This window comes from Pan troglodytes, chromosome 7 (assembly GCF_028858775.2).
Source record: "Pan troglodytes isolate AG18354 chromosome 7, NHGRI_mPanTro3-v2.0_pri, whole genome shotgun sequence".
In the NCBI taxonomy this organism is placed as follows: Eukaryota; Metazoa; Chordata; class Mammalia; order Primates; family Hominidae; genus Pan; species Pan troglodytes.
In genome coordinates this window covers 128,003,647-128,023,948 of record NC_072405.2, presented here as the reverse complement: position 1 = coordinate 128,023,948, position 20,302 = coordinate 128,003,647, and the positions used below count along the sequence as shown (strand labels likewise).

The window sequence follows — 20,302 nt, the reverse complement described above, 5'->3', positions numbered from 1 at the left end:
TCAGTTCACCAGGAACACAGCGGTCAATGGTTTATTCCCTCAGTCAACAAATTATTTTGGAATACCAATCACACACACAGAGCTATGCTAGCTTTCTACAGGTAGAACTCAGAGGCAAACAAAACAAAAATGTGCCTTGTATCCTCAAGGTAGCAGACTTATTGGGAGTCAAACTCATCCAACAGGATATAATTAGAGACTGTATTATGGAACAAAAAGTTAAGGAATTTGTAATGAGAGGACATAAGTTTGAGACCTGGCTCTGCCACTTACTAGCCATGTAACCTTAAGCTATTACATAATACTCTTTGAATCTCAGTTTTCTCTCCTCTTAGAGCACAATAGTTCTATTTATCTCTCCTTGCTTTTGGGAAAGTTATCCACAATAATGCTTGAAAAAGGTTATTTGCAAACTGTAAAGTTGTAAGTCCACATTATTAATAAATGAGATCATGGGAGTGTTAAATATATCCTAGGAAGTGCTAGAGAGAAAAGCAGAAGAAGACACTGACCTCATGAATGCTCAGGCAGGCCAAAGTACTTTAGGAAGTCTTCCACACAAATTCTGGCTTGGGTTGAGATTTCAGAGAAGCTCTGGTGTGGCTTGGTAGGAGGAGGCAAGGGTCTGGAAAGGGGTAGGTGGCTCTAGGGCTCTATTATATCTAGAATTTATTTTTGAACCTCTCAGTGTACAATCTTGAGAAGCTTTTCTCTTATTGGGAGAAAAACTGCATTCACCAAGTGCTGGCAAATTTGGCAAACAGAGACTTTTAGACACTTGTATTGTTCAAGGAACCCATCTTTTCAGCGGCTAGAGGAATCCAGTGCCTTCTGAAGATTTTGGAGAATAACTCTGATCTCAACTAGAAAAAACAAATGACTTAATTAGAGTAACTACCGAGTGCTTTTTTGACAGGCTGATGGAGCCAATTAATAAGCTTAGCATGAATTTCTTTCCTGTCAGAAAGGAATGCCTAGAAGCAGAATTCTCTTGTGTGGCATCACCAGGGACTTGCTCCAGTTACCTCAGACCCTAGGTTTGAATTAGTCAGAAGGTAAAGCAGCTTCCCCAATCCTGGGATGCCCACTCTCTTTCTGCCTACTAAACTATCAATTACACTTTGGCAGTGCAGGAAGGGGTGGAGCCAAGGGGAGACACTGAAGGAATGTACTGAAGTGACTGCAGGACGAGAACAGTGGCAAGAAGATGGTAGGAAGAAATCTACTTAATTAATTAATTAATTAATTAATTTTGAAATGGAGTCTCTTTCTGTTGACCTGGCTGAAGTGCAGTGGCGTGATCTTGGCTCACTGCAACCTCCACCTCCTGGGTTCAAGCTATTCTCCTGCCTCAGCCTCCTGAGCAGCTGGGATTACAGGTGCCTGCCACCACACCCGGCTAAATTTTTGTATTTTAGCAGAGACGGGGTTTCACCATGTTGCCCAGGGCGGTCTCAAACTCCTGACCTCAGGCAATCTGTCTGCCTCGGCCTTCCAAAGCGCTAGGATTACAGGCGTGAGCCACTGTGCCAGGCCAAGAAGAAATCTAGAATCATGTGGATCCCAGGCAAAACCTTTGAGCTGACTGAGTCTAGAAGGAGGTATCAGCTACAGGACAGTGATGGACATATGCTGGTTTGTCCCTCTTCTTCTGGAACATAACCTTTCTCTATTCTGGAGCCTGTATGGGGCTAACCCAGCTGGCCCTCTCCTCTAGTCTCACAGGTGAACATGTGACCTAGATGTGTCTAGTCAAGTACCCCAAATTCTTGGCCATAGTGATTCAAGATAGACACATGTTCAGGCTGGGTCAAGCAATCAAAATACTCCTTGATACATGTTTTATACAAATATTAGGGAACATGTTTTTTGTTGGGCTGCTGAGTTTGCTATGCTAAGTCTTGGGCTACTGGAAGCTATCACAGAAAAGAAGTATGGAGAGACATGTCTAAGATATGGAGAGAGAAAGAAACAGAGCCTTGTTGACTTTTTTTGAATGTCTGTATCCAGTATTACCTGAAGGTACTCATTTGACTTTCCTGTTCTATGAAACTAAAATTACTTTTTGCCTAAATCAGTTTGTCAAGACTCTATTGCCTACAAACTAAAGTGTTTTAGGAAATGTAAGTTCCAAATCCAAAGATCAAAAAGCTTCGTGAACCCTAAATATCTGAGACAGGTCTCAGTTAATTTAGAAAGTTTATTTTGCCAGGACTGACGATGCACGCCCATGACACAGCCTCAAGAGGTACTGATGACATGTGCCCAAGGCAGTCAGAGCACAGCTTGGTTTTATACATTTTAGGGAGACATGAGACATCAATCAACGTATGTAAGATGAACATTGGTTCATTCTGGAAAAGGCGGGACAACTCGAAGCAAAGGCAGGATGTCATAGGTAGGTAAGAGACAAATGGTTGTGTTCCTTTGAGTTTCTGATTTGCCTCTCCAAAGGAGAAAATCAGATATGCATTTGTCTCAGTGAGCAAAGGGGTGACTGAATAGAATGGGAGGCAGATTAGTCTTGAGCAGTTCCCAGCTTGACTTTTCCCTTTAGCTTAGTGATTTGGGGTACCCAAAATTTATTTTCCTTTCACAGTTTCTTTCCTTGGCAACACCCACATTAAGTAATTAGTTTATAGAGGCATGTAGGCATTAAGGACAAGACATTATTCTAGATGAAGGGGGCCTGCTAAGATTCATCTATCTATCAATCTGTAAGCATTGACTGAGGTAAATGCATGAATCAGTGACTGTGGACACAGAGATCATTGTGACACAGTTTTTTTTTTTTTTTTTTTTTTGCCTTTGAAGACATCACAATTTAGGAAGATGTAGAAACCAATCTCTAAAGTCCACTTTACTTCTAGAGTACAGAGTATGATGCTTCAGGGTTAGAAATGACTTCCAAAATCAGATAAAGATACAAACATCTGATAAAAATGCCTAAAACATGGATCTTGTTCTAAATGAATTTGTTAATATAAAGAGGAAGGGCATAGGGATGAAAACCCATGGGCTAGAAAACAGAATGGGGTTGGAACCAAACGACAGATGGTCTAGTCAGCTGCCATGGAGCTCAGACAAGGGAGAGATCCCAGAGAGCTATCATTCAGCAGGGAAAGCTTCATTGACAAGATTGGCTCTGGAAGGGGCTTTCAAGGCTAGATTGGATTCTGGTTGGTTGCCCAGGTGGGAACTTTAAATCTCTGGGTAGGCGGGCCAGTAAGAGGGTGAGCAGGCAGCGCCGACCAAGCAGATTAGCTTTGCCTGGTGGCTGGGATCCCTATGGGGGAGGCTTAAAAAGTGCATAAGGTAAGGATTTGTCATTAACAATGCCTGGATATTCGAAGATCTCCTAATGCCTCTGTATTAGATCAGATTTAGTTTCATCTGAAACAGCAAAGACTCAAGTATCTGTAGTTTAAGCAAGAGAAACATTTCTTTCTCTCTCAGATAGCTGAACATAAGCATTCAGGGGCTCACATGATTTCTCCATGGTTAGGGGAGTTAGGTTACTTCTATGATCTGAATGTTGGTATACCCCCAAAATTTATATGTTAGAACCCAATACACCAGGTGATAGTATTAAGTGGTCAGGACTTTCGGAAATGATTAAGTCTTGAGGGCTCCATCCTCATGAATAGGATTAGTGCTTTTATAAAAGAGACTGGAATGAGCTTCCCTTAACTCTTTCACCACATGAGGACACAGGATGAAGATGTCACCCATGAAGCAAATAGAGGGCCTTCACCAGATACTGGACCTGTTTGCACCTTGGTATTGGACTTCCCTGCCTCCGGAACCATGAGAAATACATTTTTATTGTTTATGAATGACATAGTCTGGGGTAATAGCGGCAATAATATTGAGTATTACTAATACTTAGTAATAGACTGAGACATTCCTGCTCCAATCCCTGTCAAATTCCTGAGACACTGGTTATAGCAGCAGAAAGGACTAAGCTACTATTATCTTGTTGTCTGCTTTCCAGAGGTCAGTGCCCTTGTCCACATTGTCTAAGATGATTAGCCACTATGTCTGCGTTTCAGATACAGGAAGTGGGAAAGAGAAAGACACACATTCCTCCCCTATAAAGGCAGGACTTAGATGTGCATTCATCACTACTGTTCATAATCCATCAGCTGGAACTCAGTCACATGACCACAGCTAACAGCAAGAGGGGCTGGGGAATGTAGTTTTATTCTGAGCATCCTTATATTAAATCTCAGGGATTTCTAGACTGGAGAAAAAGAGAGGCATAAATTTCAGGACACAACCAGTCTTGGTTACAACCTCTTCTTCCAGGGAGCTGTTGAAGGGTTGAAGACCAGGGAGTCTTGAAGACTAAGAAACACATGTCCCAAGACTCTTAAGAATGGCTAATCCACTTCTTTCTTCCAGCTTCACACATTAGCTACATAATGAAATTAGGGGAAATGTAAGAAAAATAGAGATGATTTTTGCTGAGCACTGTTTCAGGAACTTTCCACAGCAATTTAATCTTCACAACATCATGATGAAGTAGCCATTATTATTGTCATTTTAAGGATGATGAACTGAGATTCAGAAACAGGAGATAAAGGTGAGGAACTAGCATCTTTGACTCATTAGAAAAGCCAGGCACTTTATATCCATTAAATATGCCAAGCATTTTATGTTTAATAACTCATTAAATCCTCATGATTCAATCAGATAAATGCTATTTCCTTCTATATATGGGGACATATAGATAAACCTAGAATTTGGATCTGGGTCTAATTCCAAAAGTCAAAATATTTTCATTGTACAGATGTATTACTTACTGCTACTGTCAGCTACAAAGTTTTTTGGTATGGGTTGATTATTTTATTTACTCACGAGTTAACTAATTAATTAATTTTAACGAAGAATTTTTAAGCACCCAGGAGGTGTCAGGCACAAGTTCCTGACCTCTTAGAGCTCACTTTCTAGGTGAGGAAATATTCATTTATTGAAAAACAAACACTTATTGTATGCTTCTTATGACCAAGACCTGGTATTACAAAGACAAAAAAGTATAATGATTGCCATATAGTAGAAATCAATAAATATTGAGTTAATTAAAAACATAGCCCTTGGGAACACCACAATCTATTAGTGGTGGGATGCAGAACAATGTGAATTTGGGAGAGGATGGTTTGAATACTGTGCTATATTGGCTACAGCCGCCTATCCAAAGACTGTCTTTGGAAGAGCTGAATATGAAGGAACTGTTCTTCCCTGAGCTCCCTGTGAGTAGGATCTGCTTTGTAAACCAAGAACATGCAGAAGCGAGGGAGGAAGCAGCACCTGAACCTGGAGCCAGTGACTAGATGAGCTCAGTCCTTGGCCAAGCCTGCTGCAGGTGTTGCCTTTTTCTGCTAAAAAACCTGGTCATGACTTCAGGGTGATGAAGGGCAACTTGAGAAACAGACAAAAAGACAAGAACTCCTTAAGTACATCTGTGTTAAATAATTTCTGGATTTGGTAATGAACTCAAGGTGTTTCTGAATCAGGTGAAAATGGGGGAAAATGTTGCGGAACACTTTCTGTTTATGCCCTTTTAGTTTCTCCCCCACCTCCTATCTCCCTCCAGGGTACTTCTGATCACACATGTAAGACTTATCTATGCTGGAGCCAAGGGTGATGATGGCTTTGTGATGGAGATTTCTTAAAGGAAGATACGAATTTTAATGTCTGGATAGGTGCTCAAATGGAAAAGGGTCTGAAAGGAGAGACTGCTGAAATAGAATGTTTCTAGATTGAAAAATGCCCTGGAAGGGAACATGGGAATCTCACCACTCCAGGCACCCCCATGGGGCTGCTGGGCTTTTTTTGTGGCATGATTACCATCTCCATTTGTATCTTATGGTTGAGCTGTTGATAGCTGTCAAGAGAATCTCTGATTCAGAGAGAGGAAAAATGGAGGGTAATAGCAGTTCTTTTTTGAACTGGGGCTATCTATTAACCTACCTTCTGATGGGATTGTATATTGGATTGGGGAATAGCAAAACATTCTTTAAGTATAAGTACTTTTAGTCATAGTGTGGGTACACACCCCCATAGTGGCATCATGTGTGGAAGTTCTTTCGGGGGAGAGAAAAAGATTAAAACCAAGACAAGCAAAGTAATCAATTCAAATATTTACATCCAAAATCAATGTTACTATTTACTTCATTACCTTAGAAAGCTGCACACTGATTCCAGTGGAGCTACCACTTAAGAAACATTTTTGGACTTTCTTTCTCATTTGTTTTTCAAAATGCCTTTACAGTCATGGTCTGTGTCCTTCAATAAAGTACTTCTCATTGCTTTTCAGTTGTTCTTTGTTTTAGAAATACAAAAGGTGGTAAAAGAATTAGAAAAAAATAGTTGATATCTTAACATGGAAAGAAATTGCATTCTTTTAAATTGTAGAATAAATAGTTTTTGTAGAAAATTTGGAAAATAATAATTAATACAAAGAGGAAAATAAGAATTTTCCTATAACCCCATCACACAAAGAAAAACACTTTCTTCAAGGCTTTATAATGCACACATATGTGGCAGGTTTGTTGACTTCTTTTCACTGCTTAAGTGAGAGAGAATAAAATGATAATTAATTTCCCTACTTCTCTCATTTCACCCTTTCCTTTTCTATCCTCTTCTCTCAACACATGCACATACCTCTGGGAAAAAAAAATTCAAAAGCCACTCATGCCTTTGAATTCTAAGGTTTAAGCTCATCTGTGTGTGGGTTTGTGTGTGCCTCTGAGTATAAGTGGGCAAATGTATATGGATTGGATTTAAAGGATGGAGACTGACAGTTTATTTGGGTCTTGGGGTCATCAAAGAAATAATCAGGCAAAACATTAGTTTGGAAGATTAGGTTAGTTATAGAATTAAGGCAGAATTGTCCTACAAGAAGAGGAGAGAGATAAACTGGAGTTTAAATATAGAAGGTAAAGTGGGCCAGGCACGGTGGCTCATGCCTGTAATCCCAGCACTTTGGGAAGCCGAGGTGCAATCACCTGAGGTCAGGAGTTTGAGACCAGCCTGGCCAACATGGAGAAACCCTGTCTCCACTAAAAATACGAAAATTAGCCGGGCATGGTGGCACATGCCTGTAATCCCAGCCACTCTGGAGGCTGAGGAGGGAGAATCGCTTGAACCCGGGAGGCAGAGGTTGCAGTGAGCCATGATTGTGCTACTGCACTCCAGCCTGGGCAACAGAACAAGACTCTGTCTCAAAAATAAAATAAAATAAAATAAAGTGGTCCTAGAAAAGAGGTGAAGTATCCAGGGGAGGTTGAGAAGAGAAAATGATCGCAGGTCTTCTAAGACCTGCACCCCCTCCCCACACACCAGCAGTGGCAAAACCTCTGATGGTGCATCTCCCAGGACAGAACACCAACCCCACTACTTTGAGTACAATGGCAGAAGCCTCCTGTAGTCAAGACTGTGACAAGGCCAGTACTATGAAAGGCATTTCTCTTTCCACCTTCCTTCCAGAACTGCAGCCCTTGTCAATACCAGGTATATTTTGAGGCATTATGGCAGCAGAGGCAACAACCATGGCCTGAAAACCTGCACATTTTTATTTCTTGGTACCACAAGAAGCATTGGGATAGTCAGAAGATCTACAGAAAGATGTGTATGTGTACCGGCTGTGGTGTGGGGAGAGGGAGGCCCAGCTGTTTTTAATAAGGCTTTTTCAGCCATGTAGGATGGGGGTTCTAAGCCAGATTTCATTCGAATTAGAAAAAGAAATGTGATAGTTCTTGCACCTGCACAGAAAGAGCAAATTCATGCCTGATATAGCTGTGCTTTTACAAATGCAATAAGAATGGAATCACACTGTATAATGTATCATAATCATTCCCTGGTATTAAATATTCTCTTGCAACATAATTTAAAATAGCTACATAGTAACTCATTGTGTAGCCAAAGTATAATTTTTCTACTTCCCCGTAACTAGATGTTTAAGTGGTTTCTCCTAGTCTCTAATATACAAATTTCTGAGATGAAACAATACAATTGCTATATATCTTTACTCACATTACTTATTATTTCATTAAGATCATTTCCAAAATAACTGCTGGGTCAAAAGTCTTACAGAATTCTAAAGTTCTTGAAGTCTTGATTCATATTAATAAATTGTCCCAAAGAAAGTTAGAATCATCAACTTACTCTTCACCAGCAAGTTAGGAAATTACCCATTTCCTGGCACTCTCTTCAATTCTCGGAAGTAACATATTTTCAATGCTGGCAGTTGAATTGGTGAAGAATGGTATTGCCATGGTTTAATACAATTTTTTTTTAAGAAAGGGTAATTATTTCTGTTGCTGATATTAGTTTCAGACTTCTGACTGATTTATAGACCTGATTCTCCTCCCTAGAGCAGCGTGTGCCCTGCTAAGGACAGGCTACAAGATGTGCTGTCTGCCTTCTAGGAAGGTGGCTCCATCTGGATGCAAAAGAAAGGATGGGTTGGGGGAGGGAGTGAGCAGCCCTGGGAAATGTCCCTAGCTCAGCAGCTCTTTCTCAGCAACAATTCTGCAGTGTAGAACAGGAAGCATGCATGCTTTTGGGGGCAGCTAGCCACCTTGTGACAACTGTTTACTAACTGCAGAGCTTATATGCACTTGGATGGGTTACTTCTCTTCTCTAGGACTCATCTTCTCAAAAGTTAAGTCAGGAAAGATAATCATATCTCCCTCATTGGCTTATTGGAAGACTAAGTGAGACAGTTCATAAAATGCATCAAGCACATTATTGGCACTTAGTAAGATTTCAGGAAGTGTCAGCGGCTATTATTAATATCTAAGTCTTTATTTTGGGATTCTGACATTACAATTTACTTTTTTAAAATGGCCGGCATTGTTTTTACTTCATTTATCCAGGTGCATATGAATGTCTTGTTTTCCTGAACAAGACTTTAGCTTTTCAAGAAATGCACAGTGCAAAGATTGAGAAAGTTTGAAATAGAGAGAAAAAGAAAAAAAGTCCTAACAACACAAGTTTTCCTGTATTCATCCTTGTCTTTCTTTACTTGCATGTGTTTGCATAGCTATAATGATCGTGCATATGTAAATTTATATCCTAAGTTGTGCGTTTATGTTAATTTTTATATTGGTATTTTGTCTTTGTAGTTGCCATTTTTGGTGTCTGCTTATTACTCCCTTGAGTGAATGTCCTGAAATTTCTGTGATGATTCCTTTATTATTGGACATTTGGGGGTATTTCTAATTTTTTGTTATCATAAGTAGCATGATTGTAGACATTGTCTTTCACATGGTGTTTTTCATATTTTGACTTTCTCCTTAAAGTTCATGGCCAGCAATGCATTGCCAAATTGTATTTGCCAACTGACAATGCCATCAGCAAACCAAAAATACGTTTTATTGCACCCGAAGTAGCAAAGCTTTCTAGCTTTTGGTTATATATATTATGCACACTTGCAAAAAGTAACCCCATTGCCTTTTGATTTGCATTTCTTTCATTATTTGTGATGAGCAGTTTTCTCTCTTACTGGAGCTAGTTGTTCTTCCTCTTTTATGATTTTTCAAAACCATTATGATAGCTTCTTGAATTGAATTACCTTAAAAATGGTTTTTTGTGTACCTCAGAACACTATTACATTGTCATCAATAGTTATTTAGTGCCTACCATGTGCACAGAACTGTCCAGGCACTTGCTGTGGGCTTGCTAATGCAGGAGAGCTGGACTGGACAATAACATGCAAAGGAGTGATAGGGAGATAGGGCTTGGCCGGTAGAGCAGGTGCCACCTAAAAGGAGAACACGATGAAACTGAACATCTTCTCAGGTATTTATTGGCATTTGATTTATTCTTCTTTGAATCGTCTAGTGGAGTCACTTGTTCATTTTTTCTATTTTATTTTTTGAGATTTATGGGTGCTCTTTGTATATTTTGATGTTTTGAAATGTCACGTGTGTGTGTGTGTGTGTGTGTGTGTGTGTGTGAAAGAGGCAGAGAGAGAGATAATGATACTATATATCTCTATATGAATTGTATTAGTTTGCTCAGGCTGCCATAAGAAAGTTCCATAGAATGGGCATTTTATTTTTTATTTTTTTAAGATGGAGTCTCATTCTGCTGCCCAGGCTGGAGTGTAGTGGCACCATCTCGGCTTACTGCAACCTTCGCCTCCCGGGTTCAAGCGATTCTCCCGCCTCCACAGTAGCTGGGATTAGAGGTGCCTACCACCATGCTCAGCTAATTTTTGTGTTTTTAGTAGAGACGGGGTTTCACCATGTTGGTCAGGCTGGTCTGGAACTTGTGACCTCAAGTGATCCATCCATTCGGCTTCCCAAAGTGCTGGGATTATAGGCGTGAGCCACTGTGCCCAGTCTGAGTGTTTTAAACTCAGAAGTTTATCTTCTTACGGTTCTGGAGGCTAGAAGTCCAAGATCAATGCGTCAGCAAGTTTGGTTTCTCCTGGAGTCGCTCTTGTTGGCATATAAATTGTCCCCTTCTCACTGTGACCATTGCTTTTCCCTCTGTGAACTGGTGCCTTAATATCTCTCTGTGTGTCTAATTTCCCCTTCTTATAAGGACAGCAACCACTCAAATAGGATTAGGGTCTACACAAAAGACATTATTTGAATTTAATTACCTTTTTAAAGGCGTTATCTCCAAATATAGTCACATAACCAGGTACTGGGACTAGGACTTCAACATATGAATTTTGGGGAACATAATTCAGCCCACGACATAGAAATAGATTTATACACATATGTATGCATACATAGAGACATAAGTTTTTAAATGTATTTATATTTCTGCATAATAATTATTTACATTTTTATTTAGTTAAGTCAGGTATCAAGAGTTGAGTTTCCTAGACACAGACACTGAAGCAGAGATGTCTGTTTGTTTGCTTGTTTTGTTTTGTTTTGTTTTGAGACAAGGACTCACTCTGTTATCCAGGCTGGAGTGCAGTGGCACACTCATGGCTCACTGCAGCCTTGACTTTCCAGGTTCAGGTGATTTTCCCATCTCAGCCTCCCAAGTAGGTGAGACTACAGGTGCGCATCACCATGCTTGGCTAATTTTCTGTATTTTTTTGTGTAGACATGAGGTTTTGCCATGTTGCCCAGGCTGGTCTCAAACTCCTGGGCTCAGATGATCTGCCCTCCAAGAGATTTATTAGTTTTTCTTGAAAACTGTATGTGAAATAAGGGAATTAGGATTCAGTTTCAAGAAAACTGTGAGTAAAGTGAGAGAATTAGGATGAAAGAGAGGAAGAAGCAAGGATGTGGGTTTGGATTAAGTCTAACCTCAGCTTCACGAGGCTAGGGAGAAGAGCTGACAGAGACTTCCAGCTCAGGAGGCATAAGTTGCCAAAGGACAGATCTCCAGAGAGCGTTTTGTGGCAGTAACTGTGGAAACTGGCACATCATGCTTCCAAGAGAAAAAAAAAGACCCTGGGTGCCTGAATCAGGCATATACAGCATCTACAGCATCACTTTTTGCATCATTTTTTGCTGAGACTTAGTCCATAGGTAGAAGAATTGTCTCCAATGTTTGATCATATTTTCTTCCAATATTTTTATGGTTAAAAATCTACTTGTAATATTTTTCTATATGGTGTGAGGTAGAGATATAATATGATATTTTCCCAATGGCTAATGAGTTTTCTCAGCACCAATCACTGAAATAGAGTACTGGGGCCTAATAGGGCCAGACTAAACAGGAAATTTCTGCTTGGTGCCAAGCTGGGTGTGGAAGTTGAGAACATGGGCTTTTGGCAAAAGCTTTTATTCCCAGCTTTCTGACTAGTTCCCCTTGGTCTAAGACCAAATGTTCAACCCAACTCTACTCCCATAAGGAGCAAGTAATAGGGAGAGAAATGATGAAACTTGGCAGTGAGAGAGAACTTACACCCAGCATTGACATTCAGCTCTGCCAATGAGGCCCTACCATTATTATGAGAAGGTTTGTTCTCAGGGACAGTACCTATTCCCTGACCTCTAAGAATTGGGACTCTAAAGAGATGGAAGTCGTTCTCCTTGCCTCATGTGCTCGAAGTTGCTTCTCTTCTTTTCAGGAGCACTGGAAATTCCTGGCTTGAGTATTTCCAAATGGACTTCCAAGTCCTCTTCCTCCTGGAGATGTTTTTGCCCCAGTGGTTTTCATGATTGCATTTTCGTCTTTAAGGAAAGTACTTCTGCATTGGCACACAGTGCATTTTCCTCCCTGGTGAGCACTGAAAAAACACATTCTTCCATTTTTTCTGTAATGTCCAACTCCTCTGGCAAATGACCACTCTTCCTATCTTGGCAAAACCCTGATGAGTCCTTAGTTGGCCTCTTATTCCTTTTATAGTAGAAAAAAAGTTGTTCTATTATCTGTCTTAACTTCTAATAAAATCTTCATTTTATTCTCTAGTTCACTTTTCTTATCATTTTGAAGCACTCCCTTCACCTCCCAGTAAACTTCCCCTTCCTCTTGGGTAAAGTACATGATGTGTGTATTTTTATAACTCCAGTGGCTTTTTCTTATCTCTGATTACTTCACATTGAATTAGCTCAATCTGGCTGGGGGCACTCACACACATGATTGCTTTAGTGATATAGTAACCTTGCTGGAAAGGTCTCCTAGTATTGCTGATGAACTATCTGAAAAATGCTGACTTTAGCCTGGTGTGTGACCCATGTCAGGGATGGGAATGGGATGCATCCCTGTCTTCAGATCTGTAATTTGCTTGCTCACTCGAGTCTCTTAGAAGCTAATGTAACAGGAAATATGGTTTCCCGACTATAGCAAAGAAGGAAGTAGGGTGACTTTCCACAGTAAATTATAACATACGGTCATTAAGTAGGACAATGGTCAGGGAAGCCAGTGAATTTTCAAATAGATGCAGTGATTCCTTTGAACCAGCCTGCATATGACTTTGTCAAGGTCATAGTCAATGGAAAAGTCATGGTCAATGATCATTAGGTCCAGCTTTGGACCCTGAACGTGGTGGCACACACACTAGGTGGCAGTCACCCCTCCTGAAGCTACCTGTAATGCTGCTCCAATAGGTAAGGCATGCTTGAAAGATGAGACCAACAGAGCCTATTTGATCCAGCCTCTAACTGATTAAACCTCTCTTACTCCCTCATTCATTCATCTTTATGTAACAGGAGCAGGCTTACCCCAGTTCAAAATTTTGAAGAAGGCAGTTAATTTTCTTTGTGTCCATCACCTCATTTTGAGTTGGGCATTCTGCTTCTCCCCCTCTGTCCTCAGAGGCTGTCGTATTTGCTCTCACCCTTCCTAGATTATTCTCCTCACCATCCTACATACATGCTAGTGCTTTACTCAACTCATGCTATTTCTTCAAAATGTACTCCTTCATGGTTCTATTCCCACAGAGTCAGAGATGAGTGACTGGCTGGATGATCTGGTTCACCACTCATCTAAGGTATGACGACATGGCAGAGTTAACTCAGCAATGAGTTACCAATATGGGAATTTCCAGCATCAGTGGAGCTGGTTGGATAAGTTTTTTGCAGAGTGCTGGCATTGGAGCAAGTTAAGCGCATTGATGGAGAATATAAAAGTGGTTGCCTACTTTCAAAGTAAAATTTTCAAAAAGTTAAAAAAAGACTTTTATACAAAATATAATGAATTCATGTCAAAATGAATTCATGTCAAAATGTATTCAGTTTATCAATGAGTGAACCAAAATATGGTAAAGCTAATTCAAAGAAAAATAAAGGAACTACGTATTGACAGACAATAAAAGAAGAATGTTAGATGAACATTGCCAAATTAGAGATAGACTTCTAGATAAGATACAAAGCTGCATAATATCCTATAGGGTGATATAACTGCAACCTTAGGGGCCTTCTTTATTACTGGACAGAAATCATTTGCATGTGTACTGGCTACAAATCTACAGGTTAACTTTGAACAGTATCTGAGTTCTAATCAATAGAAAGGAAAAGGTCAAACAGAGGTATATTCCTCTAGGTAGTTCAGTAATCTTTGGATGGGCCTGGAAAACGATGTGACAGTATGACACTAAAAAAGACATGCAGTCCTCTTTCTTCTTTCCAAGTTTTGGACTCTCTCTCTCTCTCTTTCTTTCTCTCTCTCTCCCTCCCTCCATAACAACTTCTAAAGCAGTGACTTTGCAGCTTGATAGTGCACTGGCACTGGTACCTAGATACTGCCCCCAGAGATTCTGCTTTAAGTAGTTTGAGTATAACCTGACAACAGAGTTTTTCAAATCCAGTCCTGATAATGACCTTTATCTCTTCTCTTAGGGGAGACTTTCTGTAAATGACAGAGAGGTTTTTTACCCTGTGCAGAAAGAATCCTGTGGTATCTTTTCTGGATTCCTCAGTTTTCATATATGCAGATTTTCCTTGGTCTCATGCTTCTTCATGAGAAGGGCAGGACAGTGAAACATCTCCTTACCTGGCTGGCTAAAGTAGCAGGACTCCAAACCAGTGTAGAATCTGCAGTCCCTGCCAGGAATCTTGTAGCCTATTAGGATGGGGTAGCCAGTTTGAGAAGGGTGCATGGAGGCACAATCTTCTGTAACCAGGGGCTATCTGGTACATGCAGGGGGAGCATTTCAAGCACCAGCCTTCCTAGGTGTACCACCTGTGCAGAGAGCTTGGCCGTGACAGCGTTTACTTCCTTTAGCAAGAGCCACTGCTTACTCTCTTCTTGGAAAACGTTTAAAATGTTGAGACTGCCTTGACATGTTCATCCTGTCATTTCTCAGCTAAGGATGTTATTTTCACCTCCCCACTGTATTTTCCCCCTTTCCATTCTATTCCTCAATCCCATATTAGGTGTCAGGCTCAGTTTTCTTCAAGGTCTTTATCCTCTGGCCTAGCTTCTAGCGCTTGTAGTGACTTTTCAGATGGAATGAGAGGAAAGCATCAGAAAAGGGAAAGAGAGGCTGCAGAAATGCAGGGCACGCATCCAAGAGAGGGCCCCTGGGAAGGTAGCCTCTGCTTCCTCTGTTTGTCCCTACATGCACTAGAACTGTTTCCTCCAAAGCCTGCTCCTTGGAGGTAGAAGCATCTATAGACCCCCTTCAACAGAGCAGCCCTGCACTTGATTTTATACCTTGGGCCCTATGTAAGGTATTATTTACAAAAAAACAACTCACTTGCCAAAAAGGTTAGAAAGCCCTGAAAGTACCCCAAAATGCGGGCTCTTTTTTCAGCATTTTAATGAACCTTCCAAATGTTCTTTCTCTAAAATGTTTTCTTAGTCTGCTGGGCTGTGATAAGCTCCCTCTCACAATCAGCTGTTTTCAAGGCTGAACAGTGGACTTGCTTTTGGAAATACTGGGTCAGAAAAGAGGAAGGGTCCAGGCACTGAAATAACTGGTCTGTCTTCTCAGGATCCAGAGATGCAGTGTTTGACCAAGTCCTTCTCAGAGAGCAGGGCCTGGGAGCAGCATGGCTAAACAGGGGTGCCTCCATATGGCAAGGGGAGAATGAAAAAAGTGCAGAGCCTCATTACTGAGACAGCTTGTCAGACCCCATGTTGGTTTCCAAAATGAAGTCTTAGCTGGGCTGGGACCCTGCCTAACCTCCCTGGTCCAGGGTCATGCTCACCACCTTTGCAGCCACCTGTTGACACTGCAGTGCTCTCTCCAGAAGCGAGGGTTCATTTTCATCACTGGCATGTGTTTTGAGCCTCCTCTATTATGTACTGTTATGAACTTATATTTTTTAGAGTCGGGGTCTCAGTGTGTCACCCAGACTGGAGTGCAGTGGCATGTTCATAGCTCACTGCAGCTTCAAGCTCCTGGGCTCAAGTGATCCTCCCTTGATCCTACCTCAGCCTCCCAAGTAGCTGAAACTACAGGAGTGCACCACCATACCCGACTAAAGTGATCCTCCCACTGCAGCCTCCTAAGTAGCTGAAGCTACAGGTGCACACCACCATGCCCAACTAAATTTTGAAGCACATTCTAACCCTTTTGTTGGCCTCCCAGAAATCTTAGCTCTCCTCACTGACCCCCATGCTCCAATAACATTGCACCACCCACTCATGGAGCAGCTTCTGAGGTCTTAACAAAATTCGAGGGCACTTTAAAAAAAATTTAAGAGACAGGGTCTTGCTCTGTTGCCCAGGGTGGAGTGCATTGGAATGATCTTAGCTCATTGCAGCTTCGCATTCCTGGGCTCAAACAATCTCCCTGCCTCAGCCTCCTAAGCAGCCAGGACTGCAAGCACACACCACCACGCTGGGCTAATACATTTTTTTTTTTTTAGAGATGGGGTCTTGCTATGTTGTCCAGGCTGGTCTCAAACTCCTGGAAGGGCACTTTTATAGTAACACCCATGACCAGAGAAGCAGGAAGTAAAGAGCTGAGCATTATGTAGCCTCAGCATTTGTGCTAAGCATGGTTCTAAGTGCTCTTGGGACAACCCTATTCAGTAGACACTATTGTCCTCATCTAACAGATGGTGAAACTGAGGCTCAGAGAGGTTAAGTAAATTGCTCGATGTTGCAGGTCAATAAATGACAGAGCAGGAATCAAACTCAGGCAGGCTGGCTCCAGAGCTGTGCTCTGAAGCACTATGTCACACCACCCTTAATGAATATTCACAATAGAAGGGCTAAAATACAAGTTTGGGTGTGTTTGGGTGTATTTGGGTGTGTTTCTGACGCTTAAGAGGAAGCTTTGAAAACAATGGGAAAGGTTCAGGTTAACAGTGATTCTCAAATTAACAGGGATATTACCTGTTGTACAAAGACCATAATAAGGACTGCAGTAAGTAGTGAATTAAATTGTCATTGTGAAATTTTTTACCAAACACAAATGTGGGAGATTATTACAGCTTCCCTTTGGGCATTAGGCCAACCTAAAGGAAATGTTAAATATTAAAAGAGACCCCTGTCTCAGCCACAGGAAAATGGCTATGCATCTCTTAAGAAGGTGATAAATACCCAATATGTGTTATTGTCATTTCTATGTCCAATTTTGCTCAGAAGGTAGCAGTCTTTGCCAAAATTTTCCGAGAAATGCATGTAAGCATAGAATTATGTCCTGTAAGTACTGCACACTTTTAATATTATGCTGGTCGTATGGGCCTTCCTCTCCAGGTTGTGGGATTGAAGTGCTTTCTGGAATGAAAGCTTTTGCCACCTATAGCTTTGGCTGTCTCAAGCCTCCTCTGGATACAAGTTTTCAGTGTGATTTCGGTGGTGGGGTCCAGGATGGACATACATGCTGGGTGCCCAGGTCACCCATGATTGATGGCCATAGCTGCCTGGCTAATTGGTATATAGGTCCTTTCTGCCTCCCTGCCATGCTGAGCTGTAGCTGGGGATTTGTTGAATGCCCCTCTTTGCTTGTCTCTGTATTGGTGGAAAGTGCAATTTCCAGCATGTGGAGCCGCAAGCTCCAGTTCAGCCAGGCTATGTACTGGTGAAGTAATTGGAGCCAGAGCCTTTGTTGGACTCACACTGCCAGCCTGACCGGGAGGTTAAAAGACACAACTGCTAATAGGCACTGAAAGCAGTGGTGTCTCCCTGGAGGCACAAAGAAGCTCACACAGAAAATCGATAAGGCAGAGATTACCCTGCTTCTACCATTGTCCCTTTTCACCAAGACTAGATAATGGAAGGGATGTCCCCAGAGTACACTATTAATTTTACATGGAGAATTGGAGGTGAGACCAGAGGAGGCAATAACTGCTTGTTCAAAGTGCCTTCTGCTGTGGACTTTTGATTTTAGGACACTGACCAACCTGTTTTTCTAGACAGGAGATTTTTCTCTTAAAAAAGAAAAACAAAGCAAAAAACATATCTTATATGGAAATTCAGAAATTGCTATATGGAAAAACAGAGTGGAGCAGGTGCAGCAGAAGCCATGGATCCCTTGCCCCAGGTTATGTGGCCCGCTGAGGTGTGAGTGCTTCTCTACATACTAGTTTTCTTCTGCAGCCTCTACACAGGCTCTCAGCTGGTCTTCAAGCTAGCATGGCATTGAGGGGTTTCTTACACCCTCAACCAAAGAGGTTCCATTCATGGTAGGAAAATAGCTTCTTATCCCTCAGTGGGAAACATGTGGGATACATGGATGGTCAGAGGGTTTCCAACAGATCATGCCCCTGTGGTCTTCAGAGATAATCTATTCATGAGTATTCCCTTGGTGGCTGTTTCTTTCATTTTCACTATCCTCACCTATGCTTCCTGAGGTCATCATTTTTTTTTTTTTTTTTTTTTTTTAAACAGAGTCTTGCTCTATTGCACAGGCTGGAGTGCAGTGGCACAATATAGACTCACTGAAACCTGGATCTCAAGTGATTCTTCTGCCTCAGCCTCCCAAGTAGCCAGGATTACAGGTACCCGCCACAACACCCACCTAATTTTTGTATTTTTAGTGGAGATGGGGTTTCACCATGTTGGCCAGGCTGGTCTCAAACTCCTGACCTCAAGTGATCCACCTGCCTTGGCCTCCCAAAGTGCTGGGATTACAGGCATGAGTCACCACACCTAACCCGTGAGATCGTCTTTCAATGTGTCTTAATCCTTGCCTCAAAGTCTGCATTTGTGGGAATCAAACCAAGATAGCAGAAGTGCTCCAGTGTAGGGTGGGATGAGGGCCAGCACTAGACTATTTGGTTTTCTTTTTTCCCCTCTCTCTGGCCTCATCTTCCTCATATAATTGGTCCCTGAAACCCCTATGGAGCTCCAGGTATGCTATTCATAAGCCATTGATTCCCTTTTCAAAATGAAAATACTGGAGACTGAATTTATGTTCCTTTCCAAGTCCTGCTCCTTTCCTCATGTTCCTTACCTTTGACAATGGCCCCACCATTCCTCCAGTTCCCCAGGGCATGAGTATGATCTTATACTTCTTATGTCCATCAGCTAAACACTGCCCCTCCCCACTGCCTCCCATATGCAATTAGCTGCGTGCCCTCCCAATTCTACCATCTAAATAGTTCCTGAGTACCTCATCTCCTAACTACCTCCGCTATCATTGCCTATTTCAGGCTCCAACTGTCCAGGGGGAGGAGAGTGGCTGTATGAAGTCCTCCCCAGTAGATGTTATTGGTGCCACACTCCAAACCCCTTTACAACTGCTATGATGGTGCAGTGAGTGCCACAGCCAACAGCATCCACCTGCAGACTTCTGCAGAGCATTACCCTAGGCTGACGGGATCGGCCTCACTCAGCGATACTGGGAGCTGACATCTCCTGCTCCCCAGAGGCATACAATAACTGACTGACGCAGGGTGCAGGTGATGCTCCAGGTGTGATAATTGTGTCATGCAATTTATACTCCAGAGCACCCTGTGGGTCAGGTCAAGGGCTGACTTTATCTGGGTCCACATCCTTGCCATGTTTCTCCCCCTTCCTTATTCTTTCCTCACTCCCTTAGCTGTTTTTTCTGGACAGCAATCCCTCTGTAAATCATGCACACTGGAATCCTTGTCTCAGTTTTTTCTTCTAGGTATCCCAACCTAAGAATCTTCATGAACTCAGCTGTAGGAATCCTTTAGGGAAACACTGGCCCCTAGGATCAGACACTCAGGCAATTTTTCCAGGCAATGCCATGCATCGTCTGCTTCAAACCTTCTTTGGACCAAGTTTCCCACATTTCCTTTTGCTGCCTCTTTTCCTGAATTGTCTCTTTCTCCTGGACTTCTTTGGATCAAAGCCCTGTTGGACCATAATATTTTGTTGCTAAATATTTTAAGAATTTTTGGATCTATTTTTAAGGGGAATATGGGCCTATAGTTATTTTTTTTTTTTTGAAATGTCTTTGTCTGGCTTTATCAGAATAATGCTGGCCTCATAGAAAGAGTTGGTAAGCAATGTAGAGTTGGTTTAACTTCTTCTTTAAATATTTGGTAGAATTCACCGGTAAATCAATTTGGGCCTAGTGTTTCCTTTCTTTTCTTTTTTTCTTCTTTCCTCCTCTTGTTTAACTGCCCATACTTTAGGGGCAAGTCCTGCCCATTCTCTGCTCTGTCTAGCTTAGGCCTGGGACATCACAATTTTTAGCCTCTGGATTCCAGTGGATATCGCTTGTTCGTCTCCTAGAGAGACATGGAGATACCCTCTTCTACTCCCATGGGGCTCCTTTCATGGGTTGTACCCAAATCGTGATGTGGTAGCAAGCTGTCTGTAAAGTAAACCGTGTTATGCTTATAGAACTTTCTTCTCCAGATTCCCCAGCCCCACTCACAGTGCTGTCCTGAGACTTTCTGCAGCAGGTGTGGAGATGACTGATACTGCCATACCTAAGCTGCACCCAACAGCTCTGGGCACTCTGTGTGCAGCTACAGCTGACACAGGTTTGAAATCTGGGCCCAGGAAA

General features: G+C 41.8%; 1 long non-coding RNA gene across 2 annotated transcripts in view; it reads left to right on the top strand.

Moving 5' to 3' along the window:
- LOC107972062 (uncharacterized) overlaps positions 1-20,302 on the top strand; it is a 33,829-nt gene that overhangs the window by 5,133 nt on the left and 8,394 nt on the right. The window lies entirely within an intron of this gene.